This window comes from Notamacropus eugenii, chromosome 4 (assembly GCF_028372415.1).
Source record: "Notamacropus eugenii isolate mMacEug1 chromosome 4, mMacEug1.pri_v2, whole genome shotgun sequence".
NCBI lineage: Eukaryota > Metazoa > Chordata > Mammalia > Diprotodontia > Macropodidae > Notamacropus > Notamacropus eugenii.
The window spans coordinates 286,765,656-286,792,263 of NC_092875.1; the positions used below are offsets into that span (position 1 = coordinate 286,765,656).

Below are 26,608 nucleotides of genomic sequence, written 5' to 3' on the forward strand. Positions count from 1 at the left end.
TAGAAGTTCTATACCCCCTTCATCTCTACTTCTTTTCATCATTTCCCTTGATTTTTAGAGTGTTTTTTTAAAATGACTTTTGTTACTATTTTAACAAGTGCTAAAATGTATCCCCTTGGTAATTTCATTGGCATAGCATTAAAAGTGTAAATTACCCTTGGAAATATTGCCATTTTTGTTATTTTAGCACAACCTGGGCATGAACAGTGAATATTCCTTCAGATATTTAAATTGTTCTTTTGTGTGCTTTGGTAAATTAATCCCCAGACAATATATGCGTTTTGATGCTGTTGATTTTTGAGGTTTATTTGTAGCCTGTAACTTTGCTGAAGCTATTGTCTCAATTAGTATCTTTGCTGAATTTCTGAGTATATCGTATCATCGGTAAAGAGGGATATTTTTATCTCACCTGTAATTTCTTTCTTGTCTTATTGCCGTTGCTAGCATTTCCAGAACTATTTCAAATAATAGTAGGAAGAATGGGCATCCTTGCTTCATTCTTGAATTGGATATCCAGTAGACACTGTAAATTCAACAGGTCCAAAACCAAAGTCATTATCTTTTCCCTTAAACCCAGCCCCCTCTTTCTCTGTTATTATAGAGGGCAACACCATCCTAGTATCCTAGGTTTTCAGCTTAGGAGTCACCCTGGATACCTCCCTATCTGTCACCCCCAAGTACAGTCTTGTGCCAAAGCCTGTCTATTTCTCATTTGCAGCATGTCTCCAATACATCCCTTTTTCTCCACGGATACTGCTACCTCTCCACCACTGGTCCTCATTACCTCACACCTGGATTATTGAAATAGGCTGTTGATGGGTCTGCCTGCCTCCAATCTACCCATTCAGCCACTAAAAGATTTCCTAAAATTCAGGTTTCATCCACCCTATCATACCTCAGTCAGTAAACTCCAGTGCCTCCATATTGCCTCCAGGATCAAATACAGATTGCTCTGTTTGGCATTCAAAGCCACCTATAACCTCACCCCCTCCTACCTTTTCATTCATCTTACTCCCAAACAAGTATTCTTCAGTCTTATGATACTGGCCTCCTGGATTGTTCATGAACAGAAAGCCATCCCCAACCCCTCTTAATTCTAGTGCTTTTTCTCTGTAAATTATTTCCTATTTATCTTGTATGTAGCTTTCTTTGTATAATTTGTTTGCATGTTGTCTCCTCATTAGATTGTGAACTCCTTGAGGGTAGAGACTGTTTCTTTTTCTTATTTGTATTCCTAGTACTTACCACAGTGCCTGACACCTGGTAGGTGCTTAATAAATGTTTATTGGGAAAGATTCTAGTGTATCTCCCATTGCATATGATGCTTATTTTTGGTCTTAGATAAGGAATTATCTTTTATAATGTGAACATTAAAAATAATTGTTCTTTATTCAGTTTGCAAAATCCAAAATTCATTATTTAAAGATGATCCATGTGTAGTTTGATCATATTTCAGTCTCAGTTCCACACCTTCTTTAAGTATTTGATTTTCTTCTTAAAAATGTAAGGAATGGTACTATGAAAACATCAAATTATCAGTGGTTTGAATATGTGGAATTTTTGCTGTGTTGTTGGTTTTCAGGAGAATGCCTTTGTTAACTGGCAGTGTTCATTGTCTAAACTGGAGACTGATCTGGGAGACTTATCAGTAGTTTGGGATAATTAGAAAAGCACAGAATACTGGGTGTAGCCCAGCTGAGTTAACAATATTTTACAATTCCAAGTACTTTTTAAAATGAGATCTAGTGACAGATTTCATGCTTGTTTTCCTATAATTTGATTGCACCAGAGTAGAATTATCTTAGGAATGTGTGATCTTTATGTTTTAAAGGAAATCTCATGTTCCCTTCTCAATTCCAAACTACAATCTCAATTAGGTTTTTTATATAGACTATATTCTAGTGTTAAAAGCATATTTGTATTAAGATATCCATGTTGGGGAAGTTTTGACCAATCATCCCTGGAGTGTGTAGCATTTATTACTTTGATTTTTTACATGATGGAAGAGAAAATGTCTTTGTAAAAATTTACAAATGTCAACAAATTTGTTGGAATGACTCTCGACTTAGTGATAACAGTACCCAGGTCATCTCTGGCCTTTGATACTCACTTCCGTGTTGAGCACTTCCTCAAAGTCAATGATCCCTAATCAACATCTGTATTTCCCTTCTCACAGCTCTTGCTTATTCATTACTTTCTTTCTGTGATAGGCTCCAAAGCTCGCCTTGGATAGGGACTTAAGGAAGCAAACCGATATTATTTGTTTAAAACAAAACAATAAACCCCTGAGGCTTTTACTAACCTCTTTTATCAAGACTAGGAATGTAACTGCCTTCCTTTCCTCTTCCACATGCACCACCCAGGCTGCCCTTTTGTGAATTCTTGGAGACTCCCTTTAGAGCTAGAGAATTGCAAAAGCAAAGAAGACAAACAAGAGAAACAAATTTGGGAGAATCTCCCCACACCCCTCCCACTATCCAAATTCGCTAACAAATCCCTTAGTTTGGCGCTTAAAGGTTTAGATGTGATCAGGAGCATGTTTTGGAAAACAAAAGTTATACCTATGGTGCAGCTTTCAGTTCAGTTATAAGATGCGTAGGAACTGGGTGGGCATGGGGGACAGGGGGAGCAGGTGGTAGTTTCAAGTGTGCCACTAGGTTAGCTGAATCACCTGGAGCAACCTCACAGGGTTTCTGTAAAGATCAAAAGCACTTTGAACTAAGGGAAAAGTTGACCAATATCAAATCTACTTTGTTAAAGATATTAGGCCATTTTGAAACTGTAGAAGTACCAACATTCCATCTGCCTATGGGTGAGTACTTATATCTGAGTTTGGAAAGAGGCAGGCTAATATTTTATATCCTTATTTTGTATAGCAAAGTTTAATGAAGCAAGTGTGTTAATCTAAAAAAATACATTATTGTGATTTCAAAATGAAAGATTATTTTAAGTTGCTTGTTTAAATCCTATGTTGGTATCTTTTGCTTAATAGAAATTGGTTTAACAGAATTCGAAATGGGTGAATTGGAAGCTAGGTGGCAAGACTGAGTTCAGATCTGGACTCAGGAACTAACTAGCTGTGTGACTCTGGCCAAGTTGCTTAACTTGTTTGCCTCAGTTTCCTCATCTGCAAAATGAAGATAATAATAGCGCCTACCTCCCACAATTGTTATGAGGATAATTGCACATCGGCATTATATGAATGTTAGATATTCTGGTAACAATAATGAAGTGTCAGTTCACTGAGAGAAGCAGTGACCCTAAGAACATATGGAATTTGAAGGTCTTGCTAACATGTTCCTTTAACTGTCCCCCATATGGAGTGCCAGGTTTCTTCTACAATAACAAATAAATATGCAACAAAGACTAGCACTCTGGTGTTTTCTTTTTTTTTACTTTTATTTTTAGATGAATTAATTTATATTTTCAACATTTGCTTTTGTAAGATTTTGAGTTCCAAATTTCCTTCCCCCTGCCATTTCACCCTCCCCAAGACAGGATGCAACTTGATATAGGCTATGCGTGTATGGTCATTTTAAACATATTTCCACATTAGTCATGTTGTAAAGAATCAGAACCAAACAGAAAAACCATGAAAGAGAAAATACAAAAACAACATAAAAAGAGAAAATAGTCAGCTTCAGTCTGCATTCAGACTCCATGGTTCTTTCTCTGGATGTGGGTGACATTTTCCATCATGAGTTTTTTGGAATTGTCTTAGATCCTTGCACTGCTCAGAAGAGTAACAAAATAACAAACAGCAAACAATGTTGCTGTTACTGTAGCACTCTGGTCTTAACAGATACTGTTGATATTCTTGTTGTAGAGTCTCTTCAGCGTCTGATTCTTTGTGGTCCTATTTAGGGGTATTCTTAACACAGATACTGGAGTAGTTTGCCATTTTTTTCTTTTGCTCTTTTTCCACATGAGGAAACCAAGGCAAACAGGGTTAAATGACTTGCCCAGGGTCACACAGCTATACGTGTCTGAGACCAGATTTGAATTCAGCAAGATGAGTCTTCCTTGACTTCAGTCCTAGCACTCTATCCACTGTACCACCTGAAGGAAAACATCATCTAAATAAACTAAATTGGGTGCAAAGCTGATAGAACAAGCAAATTTTATAATACTTGGGTATTTGCTTTCAAATGTTAGCTGGTGGCCCAGTAACATACATCCTAGCAGATGGTGGGATGAACCTCTCTCTACTGATAAGAAAAATAAGAAGATGCCTTGGGCCTTAAGCTTATTTGATGCTGTACTCTCTCATATAGGAATTGAATGCAGCAATTTGAAGAAGCAATCTGAACCCAAAAGACCTCGGTTCAAATTCTGACTCTTGACACTTGCTACATATGTGACCTTAGGTTCATTATTTCTCTCTTTTAGGGCACTACTTTCCTAATCCATAAAATGAGATTGCACTATTCCATAAGGTTTTTGTGAGTAAAGATCTGCAGAGGTCACTGTGTAGAGCAGTTTGGATGACTATTTTTCATACTCTCTCTCTTCACCCCTTGGGGCCTGTAACCTTCTCTCTATTACCTGTAAAGAGGTGGGGGGAGGATGAGTGGTGGGGGAGGATGAGTGGTGGGGGAAGGCGAGTGGAGATGGAGGGATCAAGTTGAGAAAGAAAATTTATAGCCTTTCCTTCCTTCCCTGCTGCAAAGTAACCTGTGTTCTTAGAGACATATTAGTTAACTCTAGAGGGTTTGGGTCTAGGGCAGAGGTCCTAGTTCCACATGGCTTCCCTTCTTTGCAAAGCTAGAAAAGGTTTAAAAACAGAGACTGTAAATAAAATTCATAAAATGTTCCAAGCCCTCAATCACTCTTTTACCACGCTAGGAAGGTGGTCTCCCACCCAGCTGAATTTGGTATAATCAATTTTCCTTACGGTTCACCACTTCTATCTTTATCACATACCTGTAGCAAAAACATAAACTCAGGATGCAATTTAAATTATCTTTATCTAGTAAACTGTTATTTTTTGGGGAAAAAGTAAAGAACCAGTAAGCAGAATTCAAAATAGTAAAGAAACACTTAGCAATGAGCCATACTACCCTTGCGTGCAGCCAGTAAAACAGATTAGAGTAGATTCATGGTTGTTCCAGCTCTTCCTCTAAGGAGGCCTAATTCAGTCTCTCCCTGATGGAAAGGAAAAGACTTTAACAGTTACAAGCCTAGCAGCTGATCTCCTGAGAAGTATTCTCCATCTGCCACTGCTGCTGTTCTCTTTCCAACTTTGTCTTTACAACACTCTTCCCTCCTGTCCCTTTCCAGGGAGACTTAAAATTGCTGCTTGCTCCATGGAGACCACTTATTCTTTTCTTGATCTGGCAACAAATGCAACTCACCGTGTCTTGGTCAGGTTGGGCCCTGTCTCCAGACCACATAGTGCCAAAAGTTATGTGAGCAAAGGGCTTTGTAAACCACTTACGTGTAACATGAATTAATGATGAGAGTGTGTACAAATATGACTGGACAAAGATTTTTGGAAAGATCCCGGTAATTCAAAGTGTAAAAAGATTTATCTTGAATATAAAGTTAAGTGTGCTAAGATGATGAGAGTGGTAAAAAAAAAAAAATAACCAAATTGCTAAAGCGTTGATTGCTATCTGTACCATGGTAGCATCATGTGAGTTATATAATATCACCAGAGAATTAGCTAATGTCTTATTGTCATTTGGTTATTTTTATCTTGAAACATTTTCAGTGTGGAACAGTACTGTTATGTGACTTTCTTATGCTTTCTGCATTTGAATCTTTTGATCATTATCAACTGGAGCTGCAGGGGCTGTACTTAGAAGGAGTTAAATGGTACTGTAGATAGAGTGCCAGGTCTGGAGTCAAGAAGACCTGAATTCTAGTCTATCCCCAGACACTAGCTATGTGACTCTTTGAAAGTCACTTAAGCCTGTTTGCCTCAGTTTCCTCACCTGAAAAATGAGCTGGAGAAGGAAATGGTAATCCACTCCAGTGTTGTTGCCAAGAAATGCGAAATGGGGTCATAAAGAGTTGGGCACAGCTGAAAGGTATGAATGACAACAGGCCATTGACTAGGATCTTCACTCTCATAATTCCATGTCTTCACCAGGCTATTTATTTTTTGTCTTCCTCCCTCACATCATCCCAGGTCACTCTTCTCTTTCCATCTCTTGCTGGGAGAACTGAATTCAAATAAATACTATCATACCACAATCTGAATCTGAATCCAGTGACCTGATATTCCTCAGGATGACTGGAAATGGCCCAAGATGCACTGGGAGACCTTGGGCCCTTTAGGCCAAGGTCTTTGCAGGTACTCACTTAGGGTGAGGCAACAGAATGGGCTTGTTTAAGAAGTCACCAGGGCATGGCCCCTTTGATGAGTTCAAAAAAAACAAAGACATCAGGCAACAGTTACTGTTGATAATCACTCTAAAGTGATTATCCCACTAGGAGGGTCCAGGGGCCCAGTAGGGTCCCATTTTCAGAGTGCAGTAGGTTTAGGGTTTTAGGAGAGAATAGGACAGAGGACAGGATGGGACAGGGGAAAGGGAAGGAAAGGAAACAAAAGGAAATGAAAGGAAAGGAGCCAGTAAAACTCAAGCCAACTGAGCAATTTTTGGTCATCCAAATTTACCTTCCTTTGGAGAGGAGAAGGAATGGGAGGGGGAGGCAGGCAGGAAAGGAAGAGGTGAGGTACCCAGCTAGCATTCAGTCAGCTGCGTCTACTCATAGGATCGTGTCACCAACCTACAGGGCCCAAGGTCTCCCAGTGCATCCTGGGCCATTTCCAGTCATCCTGAGGAATATCAGGTCACTGGATTCAGATGGCTCTGGAGGAGAAGTGAGGTTAGTGACCTGCACAGCCCTCCCTCACTCAAAACAAAGTCAAGTGCAAGTCATGTCATCATTTCTCTGATGGCATGGTCTTCTTCACCAACGAAGGACAAACACGATCACACCACAAGAAAAGGCATGTCAGTGTGACTACCCTACTGTTCCACTCCCCATCTTTGTGACTCCTCACATTAAAACTCTTTTTCCTGGCCACTGCTCCTGTATATATCTGATCTCCTCTATTAGAACATAAGTTCCTTGAGGGTAGATGTTTCTGTTTTGTGTCTATGTCTTCAGCACTGTGTCTGGCACATGGTAAGTGCTTTATAAATGCGTGTCATGATTGATACATCTGTTTTAGCAAAGATTTTGATAAAGGCATAGAGAGCCTAATTGTCATTTCTGATGGATACAAAGAAAGATCTAAGTTGCCACCAACATGAAGTAGTGACTCTCTTATTATCAGAAGTGTTCAAGCAGAGGTTAGATAGTCCTTTTTGAGAGATGTGTTGTAGAGAGGATTCGAACACTGGACCAGGGGTGGGACTAGGTGATTTCAAGCTCTGTTTCACTTCTATGTGTTAATTTTTAGTTTTTGCATAAGCTATGCTGTTTTCCCATGTTTAACGTAACTACTGAAGAGGACTGGATTGAGCCAAGCTTCCCCTCTTTACTTGTGTTACCATACCATACCATACTATACCATACCATACCATACCATACCATACCAAAAGACTGGTGCATGAAAAATGCATTAAAAAATCTCCCGCTTACAGAATGCGTTTGAAATGGACAGCCTATAGAATGTGTCCATCAGAATGTATATTTGCGACAGAATGGACAAATGGAGGACAAAAAGTGGGATCCAGAATGAGCAAGAAGAGCAAAGTGGCTGGATGGCCTTTGGGACAGGGCAGAGTTCCCACTTTACAAGTTTTCCATAAAAACAAAAGCTCATCCTGTTAATGCCAGCATTCTAATTGCTATTGCCACAAATCAGGAAAACATGGAATACAATTCTCTCTGAATAATTAAAAATGAGTATCACCCAAAAGGCCATGTTAAGGCAGATGGCTGCAGCATAAAACTGATGAGGAACTTCAAAGAACAGGAGTAAAAGATGTCATCAAAATATTTCATAATAGGAGAAACAGAAGATGGACTAGTCATGTGGAAATTGTGAAGGATAATAGTGAAGGACATCCAGAGTCTTCCACAGATATATTTGAAAGGTTGAGAGAAAGCAGAAGGAACAAGCATTTACTAAGCAGTTACTAATGTGCTAAACAATTTACAAATAGTATCTCATTTGATCCTCACAACAAATCTAGGATGTAGGTACTATTACTGTACTTATTTTCCAGTGGAGGAAATTCAGGTAAACTGAGATTAAGTGACTTGCCCAGGGTTGAATAGCTAGTAGGTATCTGGGGCTGGACTTGAACTCAGGTCTTCCTGACTCCAGGCTCAGTACTGTGCCACTTATCTGCCTAAAAATCAAGGAAGGTGATGCAGAGTTAAGTGAGCAGAATTGGAAGAACAATTTATTCAATAATAACATTGGAAAGACAAACAACTTTGAAAGACTTATGAGCTCTGATCAATCAGAATTCTAGAAGACCAGTGATGAACCATGTTCCCCATCTCCTGACAAGGGGTGATTGATTTAAAATAAAATCATAATAGTAGGTACTTCCCAGGCTTGTTCTGAGGATCAAATGAGATAATATTTGTAAAGCACTTAGCACAGTTCTTGGCACATAGTAGGGGCTTAATAAATGGGCAAAATACATTTTTTTGGACGTAGCTAGTATAGCTATAGTTGGCTACCCATATTTGTTCCAAAAATTTAGTTGTTTATTTGTTTGTTTTTTCCCAATTGGGTAGAGAGAAGTAGCAAAGAAAGAAAATAAATGTTTGTTAGTTGAAAAAAGTAACATAAAAAAGAAAGGAAAGCCCCTGTGATGTTGGGTGATTCTCTGTGGTGCTCTTATGGGAGGACATGGACAACAGTTACACATGATGGCCAGGAATCTGCAGATTGTGACCTGAATCGTTGGTGTGAAGTCCCAAAGGGATGAAATCCAAGATCCATGTGAGCATTTTTGAGTTACCTTGAGTCAGTCACTTATCTTCTTGGGTTTCAGTTTCCTTCTACGAAAAATAAAAGGGTTGTGGCAGATATCACCAACTTTAAAATTCTCTGATTTTATGAAACAAATAGGAAAAAAGTCTTTTAAATAAAGATTATCCTTTCATCAGGGATGTGGATTTTTTAAAAATTTCATCATTTCAAGTAGGCTTCATGAATAGGATTCTTTATAGAATTATCTAAAGCCAAGCATTGATTTATTTGAAAACAAAGGGTTTCTTTTGAGTGTAGTTTAGCCTGGCAATGCCATGAATCCAAGAATTATTCTACATTAATTAGAGAACAGTAATGCAGTTGTGCCTACGTTTAGAGCCCCAAATAAGCTTTTCACCCAAGATTCAATCTGGGGAAAGAAGTACTTGAATTTAATGCACAAAAGCTCCAAGGCTTCCTGAGGTTTTTCCTTACTGGAATCAATGTGAAAAGTACATGTGAAATATGATCTAGAGGATATTATAGAAATATGAGTTGATTTTTGAAGTATTGGCTTCCCTATCTGTACATCCCACTGATTGTGAGCTGGAAGTTGATGTAAGTTTTAAATTGTATCTTGTAGCTTCAATTTAACTCAAATATTTATTAAATATCTACTCAGTGAGAAACATTATTACATTCACTTATATGTTTTAAGATCACCAACATTCTGGTGGGATGTCTGAATGTCAGAGAAATGGATAAACTGTTGAGTGATAATTGGCCAGTCATATCTTGGCAACTAGGTGGCACAATGTGTAGAGCACTGGCGCTGAACTTGAGTCCAGGAAGACTTGAGTTCAAATTTAATCTCAAACAGGTAATAGCTGTGTGGGCAAATCACTAAACTTCTGTCTGCCTCAGTTTCCTCAAGTGTAAAATGATCATAATAATAGTAGCTATTTCCCAGGGTTGTTGTGAGGATCAAATGAGCTAATATTTGTAAAGTGCTTAGCACAGTTCCTGGCACATAGTAGGGTCTTAATAAGTGCTTACCTCCCTCCCTTCCTTATGTAACTTACACATTGGCTTAAAGTTTTCTGAGATCAAGAGAGAACTCTAAATTTCCTGATTTTCCCCTCCCCTCCCATCATTTTAAACCAGACTATTAATGTCCTTTTAACAGTTTCTATGTAGGTCTTATTAAATTTCAGTTTTAGGAGGAGGGAAAAGTGGAAAATTTGTTGCGAAACACCAATTTAGGTAATAGATGATGTCTATGAGTCACTCTGGTTTCTTGTGCAAGTAGAAGTCATATTCAAGCCTGTACACTTCTCAAAAATGACAGATTCCCCAAAGCCTCAGTGAAAAAAAATCCCTTTACTGTAAGGTCTTTGCTTTCTAATCACCTATACTTTTTAATCATCAAAATCTTATCGTTTCTTGTTGGTTTGCTAGTCTTAAATTGCAAATGACTTATTTTAAAATCCTACTTTTTAAAAAAAAAACCTTAATTTTAAGTAAAGGGAAATACAGATAATCTTGTGTTTTACAAGTAGTGAAATGGAGTCATAGAGAAGAACCAAAGCTTGTGCAGAAGAGAACCACCAGGAGTGTCTTCATGGACTATAGAAAATTTCATATGAAGACCAGTTGAAAGAATTAGGGAGATCCAGAGAAGAAAAAACCTTTGTTTGAGGATGAGGTTGGGGAAAGGAGGGGATGATAGAAGTTTGCAAATAGTTTAAGGTCTGACTTTGGAAGAGACTTGCTTGGTGGCCAAGTTAGGAAGAATGGATAGAAGTTGAAGACAGGCAGATTTAGTCTTGATGTAAGGACAAGCTCCCTAAAATCTAAAAGTATAATCAGGTACCTTGGAAGGTCTAATAGATTCCCCTTCCCTGGTAGTATTTAAGCAGAGGCTGGGTGATCACTTATTGGGTATGCCATAGAGGGGATCCTTGGTGAGGAAAGGAATGGATTAGGAGACCTCAGATGTCTCTTCCATAACTAGAATTCCATGAAATGCAATGTGTATCCTACTTCTTCTAGGTTTCAATTATTCATTTACCAGTAGCCCATCTCAGTAGACTGTTGACAGTTGTGATTGGCATTCTCCTCAAATCCTTATCCTAACCATCTTTGTGAAGGCTTTACAAAAAAGATAGTACCCTTAAAGGGCCATTGTAGGTGCTAGGAAGGTACCATTGGTCTGTGCTAGTCTAGGCCCAGTTTTTACTGCTATATCATTACCTACTTCACTCACTCCCCTCTCTGATTTACAGGATTTGCTTAACTTTAGAAATTGTCAGTGGGAGCAATAGGTATGATCTCTGCTTTGGGACATTGGTGTGAGGAAATGCCAGGGAACCAAGTCCTATTCATGTATTCAACACTGTTAGGTATTCATCTTAGGTCTGAACCTGAGAGTCCAATTCAGTTCATAGACATGTAATTACATTCTAGCTTGTTCTGATTGTTTATGTCAAAATAATTACTTAGTTTATAATATTTGTCTGGAGCCACTATCTAAAACTTGTTACAGTAGGACATCATATTTCCTTAAAATTGTGACGTATGCTTTAAAATGAAGATTTCAAAGGTTCCAGGAACAAATCATGAGTAAAGGCCATCGAGAGGCACTATAAGAGGAGATATGGGAGGCAGAGCTTGTGTCTTAGATCTAATTCAAGCTTAGGAAATAACATGTTCTCAGCTGATGTGCTTAATAGCCTTCTTTGTTTCTGTTTTTCAGTTTGATGATGACCTATTTTAAAGGACTTTTACATAGATTAATTACTCTTAGGCACTTCTAAAATGCAACACACTATATATAATTTATGTGTGGATAAAAGTGTTAATGAGTGTAAATGATATTAGTCATTCAGGTCAAACTTTTGCCTAAAGATGTTGAAGGTCAAGAAAACTATAAAGCAAAGAAAAAAATGTTCTTTTTTCCTGTTTATTTGACTTATTTCCTAGGGAAAAAAACTTAAAATCCTCAAAACAAATGTATTTCCCTTAAACATTTCCATATATCTTCTTTTACCCTCTACCTCCAGGCCTTCATATCATCCTTATTAATAAATGGGAATGTTCCTCATAGATAGATACCATGAGGATCATGTTCTGAGCAGGCCTGGATTTTTATATACATCATATTATCCTTAGAGTCCATACTACGATGTCGTCATATAGATAAGACTGACATATCTTTTTAGAATTGTAAATGCTATCATGTGAAACTCAGATTAAATCTGTCAGTAGCACTTAAGGAGGGGCAGATGATTTAGTTGAAGAGACAAAATGTACGCATGTAAAATAGCTAAGTGGTAAATGTATGGTATATCTGATTACAATCCATGTTATCTAGCACCTTATTAGACCTTTAAGAGCCACCATTTCAAATATTTTCATTTGAAATTTGTTTAAATGTTGAATATATTTATTCTGTTGTCATCTTCATTTTAAGATTAGGGAATCATCAGCCAGTCAACAGGCATTTATTTGCCAGCTGCCTTCTACATACCAGATGCTAGGGATACAAGGACAAAGAAAGAAATAATCCCTACTCCCCAAGAGTGTGGAGCATTCCATACAGGGAGACATTATGTAGTCAGACTAATCAGTCAATAGGCAGGTGGCTTCATGGATAGAACACTGGCCCTGGCATCAGAAAGGGAAATACTGGAGTTAGACACTTATTAGCCATGTGACCTTGGGCAAGTCACTTAACTTCTGTTTGCCCCAGTTTCGTCAACTATAAAAGAGGAATAATAATAACAGTTATCTTGCAGGATTGCTGTGAGGACAAACTATTTACAGTGTGCTTAGCACAATGCCTGACATGTAATAGGCACTTAATGTATATTACCACCTTCCTACTATGTGCTAGGTACTGCAAAAATATAAATATGTAGGGTATAGGACTGGACCTATAATTTCATTGATATAGAGAACTCCCAGGTGAGAAAAGTTCCTCTACTAATACAGGTATGTACCTTCTCTGTAATTTATAGTTACCTACAGTTGCCTAGGGTTAAACTTACCCTGGTTCATGCAGTCAGTATATGTTAGGGGCATGACTTGAACCCAGGTTCTCCTGATTTGGGGACCAGGTCTCTCTACCCTATACCACTGCTGCCTCTCAATATCCAAAATAAATTCAGGGTAATTTGGAGGGAAAACCTTAGCTTGGGGGTGGTCAGGAAAAGCCTTATGTAAAAGATGATTAGAGCTGAGCTCTGAAAGGAACTAGGGATTCTAAGAGTTCAAGACTTAGAAGAGTATGTTCCAGCCATGGGGTATAGCCTGGGGAAAGGATGTGAACCTCCTTTTGGAGAAATAGCAGCAAATTTCATCAACTCGGAAAATTCAGAAGAAGGCTCTGATGGCTAAGTTGTTAAAGAAGGGAGCTGCTTAAATCTTTCTGAGCTGAAGTCCTAGTCCAGTGTTTTGGAGCTAAAGGAGGAGTTGCTGGAAATATGGGCACAATTTAGCTTTCAAGACTGGTTGCTGCAATTCCCACAGTAGCAACTTATGATGAAATGCCCCTGGGAAGTTGGAAACAGCATTTCGTTCTGAACTCCAGTACTTTACACATGAAGTAATCACAAAGACAGTTTCCTTTCATAATTTAAAAAAAAAAAATCATTTCATCACTTAGGCTTTACCCCTGAAACATTCCTCTTAAGCAGGCCAATTAACTTTTACTTAGCCAGAATAGCTGATGATCAGTCATTTCCTGCTTTCCTAAGGAGTGGAAATCTGATGTAGTGGTAACATGATGTGTCCATGAAGTCCTGAAGACTTCATTGGGTTCAAACCCGGCCTCTGACACAGCCAGAAGGTGTCTAATTCCAGGCAAAAAGTGCTTAATGTTTCTCTGCCCATGGCAACTGTTAAAGACTGTAAACTGCAGAGCAGGCAATGGTCTGCATTGGCTGAAGGAGTTTCCCATAGGAAATCAAAGGTCTGGTCTGCTCTACTTCTTCCTCCCTCCCCCACTGAATCCCACAAGTCATATAAACACTAGTTATTATTATTATTACAATTTACTACTACTACAATATTTGTATTTTAAAAGTACAGAGCAACAAATATCAGAGTGGAGAATAAAGAAATAAAAATAACAAGTATTTAACTGTTTAGCATAAATTTGTAGTGAACCTAGTGGGAGCAGCTGTCTAATTTTTCTCTACCTTTGCTCAGCAGCACATGTATAGGAACACAGGCAGTGGATCATCAAAATGATTCAAAGAGAATGATCCAAAGATGAATCTTGGCAGGACATGACCAGCAAAATGATAAGGAGTTTAGGGACTATAAAGAAGGGGACAAAGTGGAGTTCAATTCATTCACCAAGGGGTCAAGATAGGGAAAAGAGGAGAAAGTAGCTTATAAAAGGGAGAATTGAGGGGTCAAAGAGTGTGCATGAAGACCATAGTTTGGTAAGGAAAGACAGAGGGAATGGTGGATAGCCAGCAGCTTATGGTCAGATAAGGATTCTTCTGAATTCTTGAATATAAAAGTGGTATATTTGTAGGTGAGAGCAAGAAAAAGAATCTGACCTTCTTTGTGTGTGGCTGAGTGTGGGGTGGAGAAGTAATTCATGGGAAATGAGTAGGCAGAGTGTTTGATGGGAAGTTAGTATAAGTTGTTAAGTCTCCTAATATCAGGGCAGGAGTTAGAAAGGAAAGAAAAATCATAAAAGACATCTCAAACTCATTGAAGAAGAAAGGGGAGTGACCTGGAAGTTTGGAGACAACAAGCTACAAGAATTTTGATTGAGTGATAGAGATGAATCTCAAAAGAGAGATTACTGAGTGATGGAGGTAGGGCTTGCATGTGGTAATGGAGAACAAGGAGTATTCCAACTTCCCTCAATCAATGAGCTGAGAAGAATGAATGAAGGTGCACCCCATACTGCAAGAGTGGGCAGAGAGTACATATCATCAGAGAAGAGCCAGAGTAATAGCTAGTAGATGGAAGGAGTGGGAGAAGAAAAGATTTGGAATAAAGGGAAGTTTGTTTAGACATTCCAGAGGGCACAGTGGAAAGGGAAGGGTGTGTTTAGTTTGAATTGGGGGGTGGTGGTGGTAAAAGGTTGAAGGGGATGGGACTAAGGAATCAGGTGGTAGGGATGAGGGATGGGGTTTGGATGATAAGCTACAGGGGTTCAGAATCACTAGGTTGTGTAAGGTATGACTGAGCCTACCTACATTCATAGGATCATAGACTAACCCAGAAGTAGTGGTATTATGCTGTGCTAGGTGAGCAGGGTTGTCCCTTCTTATTTGCTTCAACTTAGACTGCTCCTTCAACTCCTTTGCTTAGGTGTGAGTTTCCTTCCAATCACTCCTTTGGTTCTTCCTCTCCTGGAGAGAGCCTTTCCTTTCACACTTGCCCAGGATAGTAGCCAGGCCTCCTGCTTCCTAGTGCTAGTCAGGTAGTCACAGCAATCCCTAGCCAAACTGCCATCTCATTTGCCTAGAAAGACATGGGTCTGAGTTTTTCTCTTTGATCTTAGGAGTTGTAAAAATTCTGTAATTCTGTTTCTACAGCTTGAGCCCCCAGTCAGAGGAAATTCCTTTGGTGAAGTATTGCAACTGTAAATCTACCTTTGTTTCCTTGGATCTTATGGCCTCTCTTTGCTCCATATGTTTAAGGATACACAGAGATGGGCAATGCAATTAGGAAAGACAAATTCTTAAGATGGAACTGACCTAGCATGAAAAAGCTGATCTAATGCCTAGCCTTCTCTCCCACCCATGTCAAGCCAGCCTTATGCTTACTAGCTTATAGATCCATGAGGTAGATAGCAAACATTTATTAAAAGTGCTTACTTTGTGCCAGTCACTGTACAAAGTTCTGGGGATACAAAGAAAGGCAAGACCATGATCCTTGTTCTTAAGCTCACATTTCTTAATGTGGGAGACATGAAAATAATTATAAACAAAATACATATAGGGAAAATTCAAGATAATTTCCAGGGGGAAAGCACTAGGAGTGTAGGGTGGGGTTGAGGACTCAGGAAAGGGTGAAGGTAAAAATTTTACCAACTGTTGAAGGAAGCCAGGAGATGCCAGTGAAGATGAAGATCATTCAAGGTCTGCTGCAGCTTTCCTCTCTCCTGGTTGATGGCATAGATCTCAATTAAATTAGCAACCCCTCCACTCTCTGCCCTGGAACCAGCATACTTGCTTCTCTCTTGAAAGGTTTCAGCTGTCTCCATCATCCTTTAGGATGGAAGGGCCATGCTGCAAGTCACAGCTCCTATAAATCACAGGTTCAGGGTTTTCAGGGTTGCTCCCTGAAGTATCCAGATGTTGTAGGAGCAGTATCTTAACCCTTCCCCTCATGCAGCTTAGGCTTGTTTTTCCTTAAAAGGTATTGAGATATTCCCCTAAACTTTGCTGACTTAGAAGACTAAGGGTTCAGACTATTGACATCGTTCCCTCACCATCTGATTATGTATTAGCCAGGAGAAGCTAAAGGGCTATCAGTTGCTTGGCTGGTGGATTGAGAAAAGAGATTTGTTCAAGATGAACCAACTCAAGAGGGGTTAAAAGCCTATCCTTGTTGAATATCCTTTTCCTCTTATGGCTAAGTAGATATATTTTTGTTAACTGTTCAATGACTTCTAAGTGTCTCATTTTGTTTCTCGGACACCAGGATAGAATTACACAGGGTGATTTCTTTCCTGACCATCAGGTATTCATATCTCTTTGGTAACATCAAAGGGTACTACAATAGGATCATTACATATAGAGAGCATGTAGAAACCATCTAAACCAACCCTTCATATTACAGACAAAGAAATTGATGCCCTAGGGAATTTTGAGTGACTTGCCCAAGGTAATACAAGTAGAATCAGAAATAGGGTTTGAACCCAGGTCCTCTAATTTATACAATTTCTTATCTTATTTTATCAATTAGATTATAAGCATTTTGTAGACAGCAGTGGTATTATTGATTTTATGTCTTCACATAGTCCCTAAACACAGAAGCTCAACAAATACTTGTTGTTTAATTGAGGACTTAACTGGAACATTTTATCATTATAAATTCTAGGGTTGAATATTACAATACAGATTTTTTTCTTTATTATTAAATGAAAATACATGTTGCTGTATTTTTTTTAAAATTGGCTAGCTATATTATGGCTGAATAGGGCAATTAAAGGTGATTTCTACCTTCCCACAAATGATAGAATTGTTCCTGTGTGCTAGACTTTCCCATCTTCTTTCTCCCTCTCTGAGATTTATATAGTATAGATGGATTCAAACCATGACCTCAGCACTGAACTTCCATACTGGAAATAGGGAATATGAATTTAAATACATTTAAGCTGCTCAAGTCAAGTTATACTGGGCCTGCATGTAGTTCTATTAGGAAAAATCAGTATGAATAAAATGTCCCTCTACTGATTCACTCAGCTTCATATTTTAGCATATACTGTTCTGGTTTGATTTATGGAATTTAACTTTGTGAAGCCAAAGGCAAAACCAGGATATAACCAAATTAAATTGAGTCAATGGAAAGAGTGCCACAATTCCCTAAGATATTAACATTAAAATATTAATGTTACGAAAAGATAGGTGTAGTGTTAAACTGAGAAATATGCTTTCCCAACAGTAAGATGAGAAAACTGGAAGTATCTCTGGTAAGTGTCTGTTTGATAGCGGACAAATGTAAGGAATTAACAGAGATTATAAAACCAGGAACTGTTCCCTTATGGATAACAGTCAAAAGAGATGATTGAGCAGTTATTAAAAGGACTCAAATAAATTAATAATCATATGAAAGATTGCTCCCAAATCACATAAAAGAAATGGAAATTAAAGCAACCTTGAGATTTCTCCTCACTCCCAGCAAATTTGTAAATACAAAAGATGGAAATGGCTTTTGTTAAAGGGGTATATAAGGATTAGTCACTGATGCAGTGTTGAAGTTGTGAATCAGTCCAACCATTCTGGAAGGCAGTTTGGAATTATACTAAGGAAGTGACTAAAATTTCCCTATTCTTTGATCTAAAGATTCCACTGCTAGACAATTACTCCAAGGAGGTCAAAGATAGAAGAAAAAAGGTCCCATAAATACAGGAGAATATTTATAGCAGCAGAAGGAACTGGAAACAAAGTAGATGTTCATCAAATGGAGAATGATTTAAACTGTAGCACAAGAATGTAATAGAATATTATTGTGCCATAAGACATTGAACTTATGGCAGTTTCAGAGTAGTTGCTGATCTTCATTGGTAAAGGAGGTTTTCTCATTGGGAGTTCAATGAAATCTCAGGTGCAGTCCCAACCCCTCCTCCAAAAAAAAATTTAATTCAAATCAATCAGTCATTCAACAGGGATTTATTAAGTTCCTGCTGAGTGCCAGGTCCTGTGCTAGATACTGGAGATACAAAGGCAAAGTGAAAACAGAAAGAAGCGGACAGATGTGTAAACTGATGCCATGTGAAGTAACTAGAACCAGGAAAACAATGTACACAGTAAAAATGGAGAAAGCAACAGCAGCAGTAATAATTACAAAACTCCCAAAGTGAATGCTAAGTAATTATAATGTCAAGCTTGACCCCCATAAAAATATGAGAAAATGCTTCTCCCTCTGTTCTTTGCAGAGATTGGGGAATATGGTTGGAGAATATTGTTATGTCTATCAAATTAGTTTGATGCATTGGTTAGATTTGGCTGAACCATCTTTTCCCTCTCTTTTGGGGGGGTTTCTTTCTTACAGATGTGGCTTTCTAGGTGGAAGAGGGAGGAGTATACTTAGAAAAATGAAGGTGGTACAAAAACAAAAGATCAGCAGAAGGGTTATTTTTTAAATGCATGATTTGCACTAAATGATTTATTTTATTTTATTTTTTAAATTAATTTATTTAAGTTTTCAACGTTCATTTCCACAAAATTTTGAGTTCCAAATTTTCTCCCCATCTCTCCCCTCCCCCCACCCCCAAACGCCAAGCATTCTAATTACCCCTACCACCAATCTGCCCTCCCTTCTAACTCCCTCCCTTCCCTTATCCCCATCTTCTCATCTGTCCTGTAGGGCATGATAAATTTCTATACCCCATTACCTGTATTTCTTATTTTCCAGTTGTATGCAAGAACAATACTCAACAGTTGCTAAAATTTTGAGTTTCAACTTCTTTTCCTTCCTCCTTCCCTACCTATCCCCATTGGAAAGGCAAGCAATTCAATATAGGCTATATATGTGTAGTTTTGCAAATGACTTCCATGATAGTCATGCTGCGTAAGACTAACTATATTTCCCTCCATCCTGTCCTGCCCCCCATTTCTTCTATTCTCTTTTTTGACCTTGTCCCTCCCCAAGAGTGTTGACTTCTAATTGCTTCCTCCTCCAATTGCCCTCCCTTCCATCACCTCCCCCACTCTGCTTATCCCCTTCTCCCCCACTTTCTTGTATTGTAAGATAGGTTTTCATATCCAAAAGAGTATGCATTTTGTTCCTTCCTTGAGTCAAATGTGATGAGAGTAAGCTTCATGTTTTCCCTCTCACCTCTCCCCTTTTTCCCTCCATTGAAAAGTCTTTTTTTGCCTCTTTTATGAGAGATAATTTGCCCCATTCCATTTCTTCCTTACTCCTCCCAATATATCCTCTCTTACCCCTTAATTTCGTTTTTTAGATATGATGCCTTCCTATTCAACTCACCCTGTGCTCTGTGTGTGTGTGTGTATGTGTGTGTGTGCGCGCGTGCGTGTAATCCCCCCAACTACCCAGATACTGAAAAAAGTTTCAAGAGTTACAAATATTGTCTTTCCATGTAGGAATATAAGCAGTTCAGTTTTAGTAAATCCCTTATGATTTCTCTTTCCTGTTTACCTTCTCATGCTTCTCTTGATTCTTATGTTTGAAAGTCAGATTTTCTTTTCAACTCTGGTCTTTTCATGAAGAATGCTTTAAAGTCCTCTATTTCACTGAAAGACCATTTTTTCCCCTGAAGTATTATACTCAGTTTTGTTGGGTAGATGATTCTTGGTTTTAGTCTTAAAACTTTAGTTCCTTTGATTTCTGGAATATCATATTCCACACCCTTCTATCCCTTAATGTAGAAGCTGCTAGATCTTGTATTATCCTGATTTTATTTCCACAATACTCAAATTGTTTCTTTCTGGCTGCTTGCAATATTTTCTCCTTGACCTGGTAACTCTGGAATTTGGCCACAATGTTCCTAGGAGTTTCTCTTTTTGGATTTCTTTCTGGAGGTGACCGGTAGATTCTTTCAATATTTATTTTGCCCTCTGGTTCTACAATATCAGAGAAGTTTTCCTTGATAATTTCATGAAAGATGATGTCTAGGCTATTTTTTTTGTCATGGCTTTCAGGTAGTCCCATAATTTTTAAATTGTCTTTCCTGGATCTATTTTTCAGGTCAATTGTTTTTCCAATGAGATATTTCACATTATCTTCCATTTTTTCATTCTTTTGGTTTTGTTTTGTGATTTCTTGGTTTCTCATAAAGTCATTAGCCTCCATCTGTTCCATTCTGATTTTAAAGAACTATTTTCTTCAGTGAGCTTTTGAATCTCCTTTTCCATTTGGCTAATTCTGCTTTTGAAAGCATTCTTCTCCTCATTGGCTTTTTGAACCTCTTTTGCCAATTGAGTTCTCAAGCCTATTTTTAAAGGTGTATTTTCTTCAGCATTTTTTTTGGGTCTCTTTTAGCAGGTTGTTGACCTGCTTTTAATGCTTTTCTTGTATCTCTCTCATTTCTCTTCCCAGTTTTTCCTCCACCTCTCTAACTTGATTTTCAAAATCCTTTTTGAGCTCTTCCATGGCCTGAGACCATTGAATATTTATTTTGGATGTTTGGAATACAGAAGCCTTGACTTCTACGTCTTTCCCTGATGGTAAGCATTGTTCTTCCTCATCCAAAAGGATGAGAGAAGATTTTCTGTTCACCAAGAAAGTAACCTTCTATGGTCTTATTTTTTTTCCCTTTTTTGGACATTTTCTCAACCAGTTACTTGACTTTTGGGTCCTTTGTCAAGAGTAGGGTTAGATCTCAGTTCCTCCAAGGTGGCACAGTCAGGCATGTACACTGGTCTGGGAGCAACACAGAATCTTTGGTGCCCAGAATCTGTGAGTTGTAGAGTTTCCTCTCCACAACCGCCTGGCCTCCAGTTCCGCCTGGCCTCCAGTTCCACCAGGCTAGCAAAGGGGGCTGAGATTCAGATGAGCTTCAGGGGCAGGGCTCCCATTCAGTGTGAGATAAAAATCAGCTGCTCAAATCCCCCAGGAGCATTAGTTGGGGGCAGAGCTACCACCCAGGGCTGAGGTCAGTGCTCCCAGGGGTTTTACAATCCAACAGTGGATGCGGGGTGCTGTGGGAGCTGCTGCGGCCTGATGCAGCTTCTGCTGCCACCACCTGAGGCAAGAGTTATGGGAAGACCCCCCCCTTCTCTGTCAGCTGAAAAAACCCTCTCACTGACCTTTGGCACCTATGGGTTGAGGGATCTGCAAAGAGCCGCTACTACTGCTGGGGATTCCGCTCCCTGCTCAAGTCCTCCAAGGCCAAGGCTGGCCTGGGCTCTGTTCTGCCTCCAGTGCAACAGACCTTTCCACTCAGCCTTTCAGGTCACCCTGGGCTGGAAATCTCCACTCTGTTGTTCTGTGGCTTCTGCTGCTCTAGAATTTGTTGAGAGTCTTTCTTTACAGGTATTTTATGGGCTGTGGGGGAAGAGCTAGTATATGTGCATCTTTCTCCACCGCCATCTTGACTCCCTACTAAATGATTTCTTAAGTCCAGCTCTGAAATAATCCTCTACCAACCTCAAATCCATCAAAATCATACTCATTGTTCAGGGTCAAATTGAGATCCTACTTTTTTCATAAAGCCTTCTCTGATCATCCCAACCCAATACTGTTTCCTTCCTTTGAATTCTATTTGCATTTACTATCTTAATTAATAATTTATTTTGTACTCTAGATAATAATAGTAGATAACTTTTATATAGCAATTACTATCTGCCAGACACTGTGCTACATGCTATAATTGTTATCTCATTTGATCCTTGTGACCACTCTGGGAGGTAGGTGCCATTTTTAATTCCTGTTTTACAGATGAGGAAATTAAATCAAATAGAGGTAAATGACTTATTCAGGGTCACCAAGCTAAAAAGGCTGTATTTGAACTTAGTTCTTCTGGACTCCAGATCTTTTTCTCTCCCCTGTGCCACCTAGCTGCCAAGATTGTAACTTTCTAGGATAGAGATCCCTGCCTAATACCCCTCTATCTTTTTTAATACCTTCCATATCTCTTTATTCATAGCAAGTGATTAATACATTTGTTATTGAATTGTTTCAATCGTGCCTGACTCTTCATGCTCCTATTTGGAGTTTACTTTGGCAAGGACACTGGAGCGGTTTGCCATTTCCTTCTCCAGCTCATTTTACAGGTGAGGAACTGAAGTAAATGGGTTAAACCCAGGGCCGCACAACTAGTGTCTGAGGCCAAATTTGAGCTCAGGAAGATGAGTCTCTCTGATTCCAAGCCCAGCGCTCTACTCCACCATGCCACCTCTAGCTACGGATTAATAATCTGTGTTGATTGATAGTTGCCTTGACCATACAAAAGATACTGGCAATATATGTCTAAACTTATGTGCTAATCTCTCTTGGTCACCTGGCATTGTGAGAATGTAAGGGTGTTTTTTAATTAGCTAGATCCATAACTTACTTTTAATAATAGCTAATATTTATATTGCACTTACTAAGTGCTAGACGTTGTGCTAAGCTAATAAATAACAATCATTATTTCATGTGATCTTCACAACAACCCTGCTAGATACCTCAGAATCACCTGTTCCGTTCTGGTGTTCACTAGCAATCTTAGAAAATATTTGAATAATGCTATACTGTCAGAAAGCCTTGGGACCGTGGATTTAGAGCTAAAAAGTGACCTCACAGTTCTTCTAGTCACACAGAGACAGAACTTGAATCCAGTTGTTCTGACTGCAGAACCAGTGTGTTTTCTGTTGTATGGCACTAGCCTTATTACATCATCTTCAATGTGATTGATACGTTATTTCTGTAGAATAAATTTTACCACAATTTGTTTCTTCTTTCACAACATGACTAATATGGAAATGTTTTACATGATTGCACATATATAACCTGTGTCAAATTGCTTACCTTCTTAGGGAGGGGGAGGGAAGGGAGAGAGAAAAAATTTCGAACTCCAAATTTTATAAACAATGAATGTTAAAAATTGTCTTTACATGTAATTGGAAAAAAATACTATTTAAAATAAAATTGATAAGATTGTTCAGCCTGGGATGTAGTTCCAATTTTTCCCACTTCCATTAACCTTGAAACTAGTCTTTGTTTTCTGAGGCATCTTTTCGTAGTGCCAGTGTCTTGTGGGCTACCCATTACTCTTGGCAACAGAGTTGTCATGTAGTGGAAAGAACATTGGACTTGGAAGCAGAAGAAACTAGGATCTGAATCATGCCTTTGGGAAGGAGAAGAGAATAAACATTTATATGGTGCTTGCTGCAGGCAAGATACTATGCTAAGTGCTTTACAAATATTATCCCCTTTGCTCCTGAGAGGTAAGTGCTGTTATTATTCCTGTTTTACGGTTGAGGAAACTGAGGCAAACATGTTAAGTGACTTACCCAAGTATTCTGAGCCTCAGTTTCTGCATATGTAAAGTAGGTTTACATACCAGTTATTATCAATATTTGCTTATCACTTCCTAATTTCTCAACTTAAATATGTACACTGGAAAGATGTGTTCCTATCCTGTGTGTCTAGATCACAGGGATGTGGATCTTATTTTACTTTAAGAAACTTCTGATGTTGAAGATTGTATATTGGTATCAATTGACTAGTTAGAACTACAAAAGGGGCACAAAACAGAATGAGCTCTAGATTGGGAATTATCCTTTACTCTTAACCATTACAAAAAAGTAATCCTTCTAGCTGAAAGGGATTTTAGAGTTCATTCAATCTAATGGTTCCATTTAGGGGTTTCTCAGTGATGCTACAGGGGACTCATGCTGAAAAATTCTTTAATGACACTTTAAGCAATAAATAATTCCAGAATATTATGAGTAGTATATTAAATTACCATGAGGATTCATAACACATTTTTTGTTGTTGTTGCAAGGGGAGCAGAGTTGCCAAACAAAAAATGTTGGGAATTATTGATCTGATTCACTCTCCTCCTCTCAAAGATGAAGAGACTAAGGCTCAGAAAATCAAGTAAACTGCTATTCAGTGGCAGGATTGTGACTAGAACTCACATCTCCTGACTCTCAGTTCCATGTTTCTATTACTGTTTTCATTCTGTTTCCCTCAAAAGAAATATATAGCTATATAGAAAATAAAGCAATAATTAGATGTTTCATCAGTAATGTTTTAGGTCCCTTTAAATGCTTAAAAACTTTACTGACATATCATTATTGTTATTTTAAATACCCCAAAATCAAACTACTTTTTTCTCCTTTTCAGGAAACCAGGATAACTTTAACACGGAATTTAATTCTTGCATCTAACATCCCATATATACTGTGTGATTTAGGCAAGTTATTTAACCTCTCAGTTGCCCTAGGCAACTGAATTTTTGTAATATTTTATTTTTCCCCAATTATATGTAAAAACAGCTTTAACATTCATATTTTAAAACTTTGAGTTTCAAATTCTCTCCCTTCCTCATTTCCTTTCCCACTCCCTGAAACAGGAAGCAATCTGATATAGGCTATACATGCAAAACGTATTTCCATATTAGTCATATTGTGAAAGAAAACACAGACAAAAAAATACACTGTGAAAAAAAATAAAGTGAAAAATAGTATACTTTGATCTGCATTTAGACTCCATCAGTTTTTTCTCTGGAGATGAATAACATTTTTAATCATAAGTCCTTTGGAATTATCTTGGATTTTTGTGTTGCTGAGAATAGCTGTCATTCACAGTTGATCATTAAATAATATTGCTGTTACTGTGTACAATGTTCTCCTGGTTCTGCTCACTTCACTTTGTTCCAGTTCATGTATGTCTTTCCAGGTTTTTCTGAAATCATCCTGCTTTTTGTTTCTTATTGCACAATAGTATTGTGTTACAATCTTATACCACAAGTTGTTCAGCCATTCCCCAATTGATGGACATCCTCTCAATTTCCAATTCTTTGCCACCACTAAAGAGCTACTATAAATATTTTTGTACAAATAGGTCTTCTCCCCCTCTTTTTTTTTTACCTCTTTGGGATATCCAGGCAACTCCTTAAGACCAAGTTCCAGAGGAAATGGCCTGCTCCATTGGTGGGACAGTTTCCCCCTGAGGAGTTCCCTATACTGATGGAATCATAAGACTAGACCAAAAACAAAAAACAGTAATCTCTTATTGCTTGAATATTTATTTATAAACTGGTGTTGTACCTCCTCTAACAAAGCCAGAAAGTAGCCAAGAAAATAGACACTACTGTTGTCTGGAAATGATATAAACTGAGAAACTGTTTTCACAAGTTCCTCATGTGAAGCATATACTGTTTATAAAAATTCACACTTCTGAAAACTGTATTTTAGAAGGCATTATTAATTGCATTACAACAATGTATTTTGATAAAAAGATTAATGCAGAATTAAAACATTTCACTCCTCCAATGCACTTAAAATCTGATACTGCATTTAAGTTTTTTTTTTTACTTAAACATAACTTTTCTGCCACTCATATTATAAAGTCAGCTGAGCATCTTCATAGAACATCAAGGAAACTTTCCTGCTATTGACATAATAGTCATAACATTGTATATGCAGATCTATAACCATTCAAATCACTCTCTGGACCTTATTTTCTTTTTTTTTAAATTAAATTATTTTATTTGTTTTCAGTGTTATACAATCACTTCCATATATCTTAGATTTTTTTCCCTCCCAGCGCCTTCTTCTCCCTCCCTCCCCACTGCCTCCCAGAGACAGCATACAATTTTATATAGGTTCTACATATACATTCCTATTAAATACATTTTTACCTTAGTCATGTTGCATAGAAGAATTAAAATGAATGGGAGAAATCATAAAACAAAACAATACGAAAGAAAATGGTACTTTGTTCTGCAATCAAATTCCATAATTCTTTCTCTGGATGTGGAAGGCATTTTGCCTCGAGTCAGTCCATTGGGAATTTTTTAGGTCCTTGCATTGCAATGAAAGACTTAAGTCTACCAGAAAAATTCCTTGCACTCTGTGGTTGTTGCTGTGCACAAAGTTCTCCTGGTTCTGCTCCCTTCACTCAGCATCAGTTCATATAAGTCTTTCCAGGTCTCTCTGAAGTCTTCTTGTTCATTATTTCTTATAGCACAATAGTATTCCATTACATTCATATACCAAAATTTATTCAGCCATTCCCCAACTGATGGGCATCCCCTTGATTTCCAGTTTTTGGCCACCACAAAGAGTGCTGCTACAAATATTTTTGTAAATGTGAGACCCTTTCCCATTTTTATGATCTCTTTGAGATACAACTCTAGAAGCAATATTGCTGGGTCAAAGGGTATGCACTTTTTGAAGCCCTTTGGGCATAGTTCCAAATTGCTCTCCAGAATGGTTGGATCAGCTCACAGCTCCACCAACAATGAGTTAGTGTTCCAACTCTCCCACATCCTCTCCAACATTTGTCATCTTCCTGTTTTGTCATGTTAGTCAATGTGGTAGGTGTGATGTGGACCTTATTTTCTTAGCC

General features: G+C 38.2%; 1 protein-coding gene across 3 annotated transcripts in view; it reads left to right on the forward strand.

Annotated features, from left to right (window-relative positions):
- SGK3 (serum/glucocorticoid regulated kinase family member 3) overlaps positions 1-26,608 on the forward strand; it is a 158,673-nt gene that overhangs the window by 12,368 nt on the left and 119,697 nt on the right. The gene's annotated exons all lie outside the window — the stretch shown is intronic.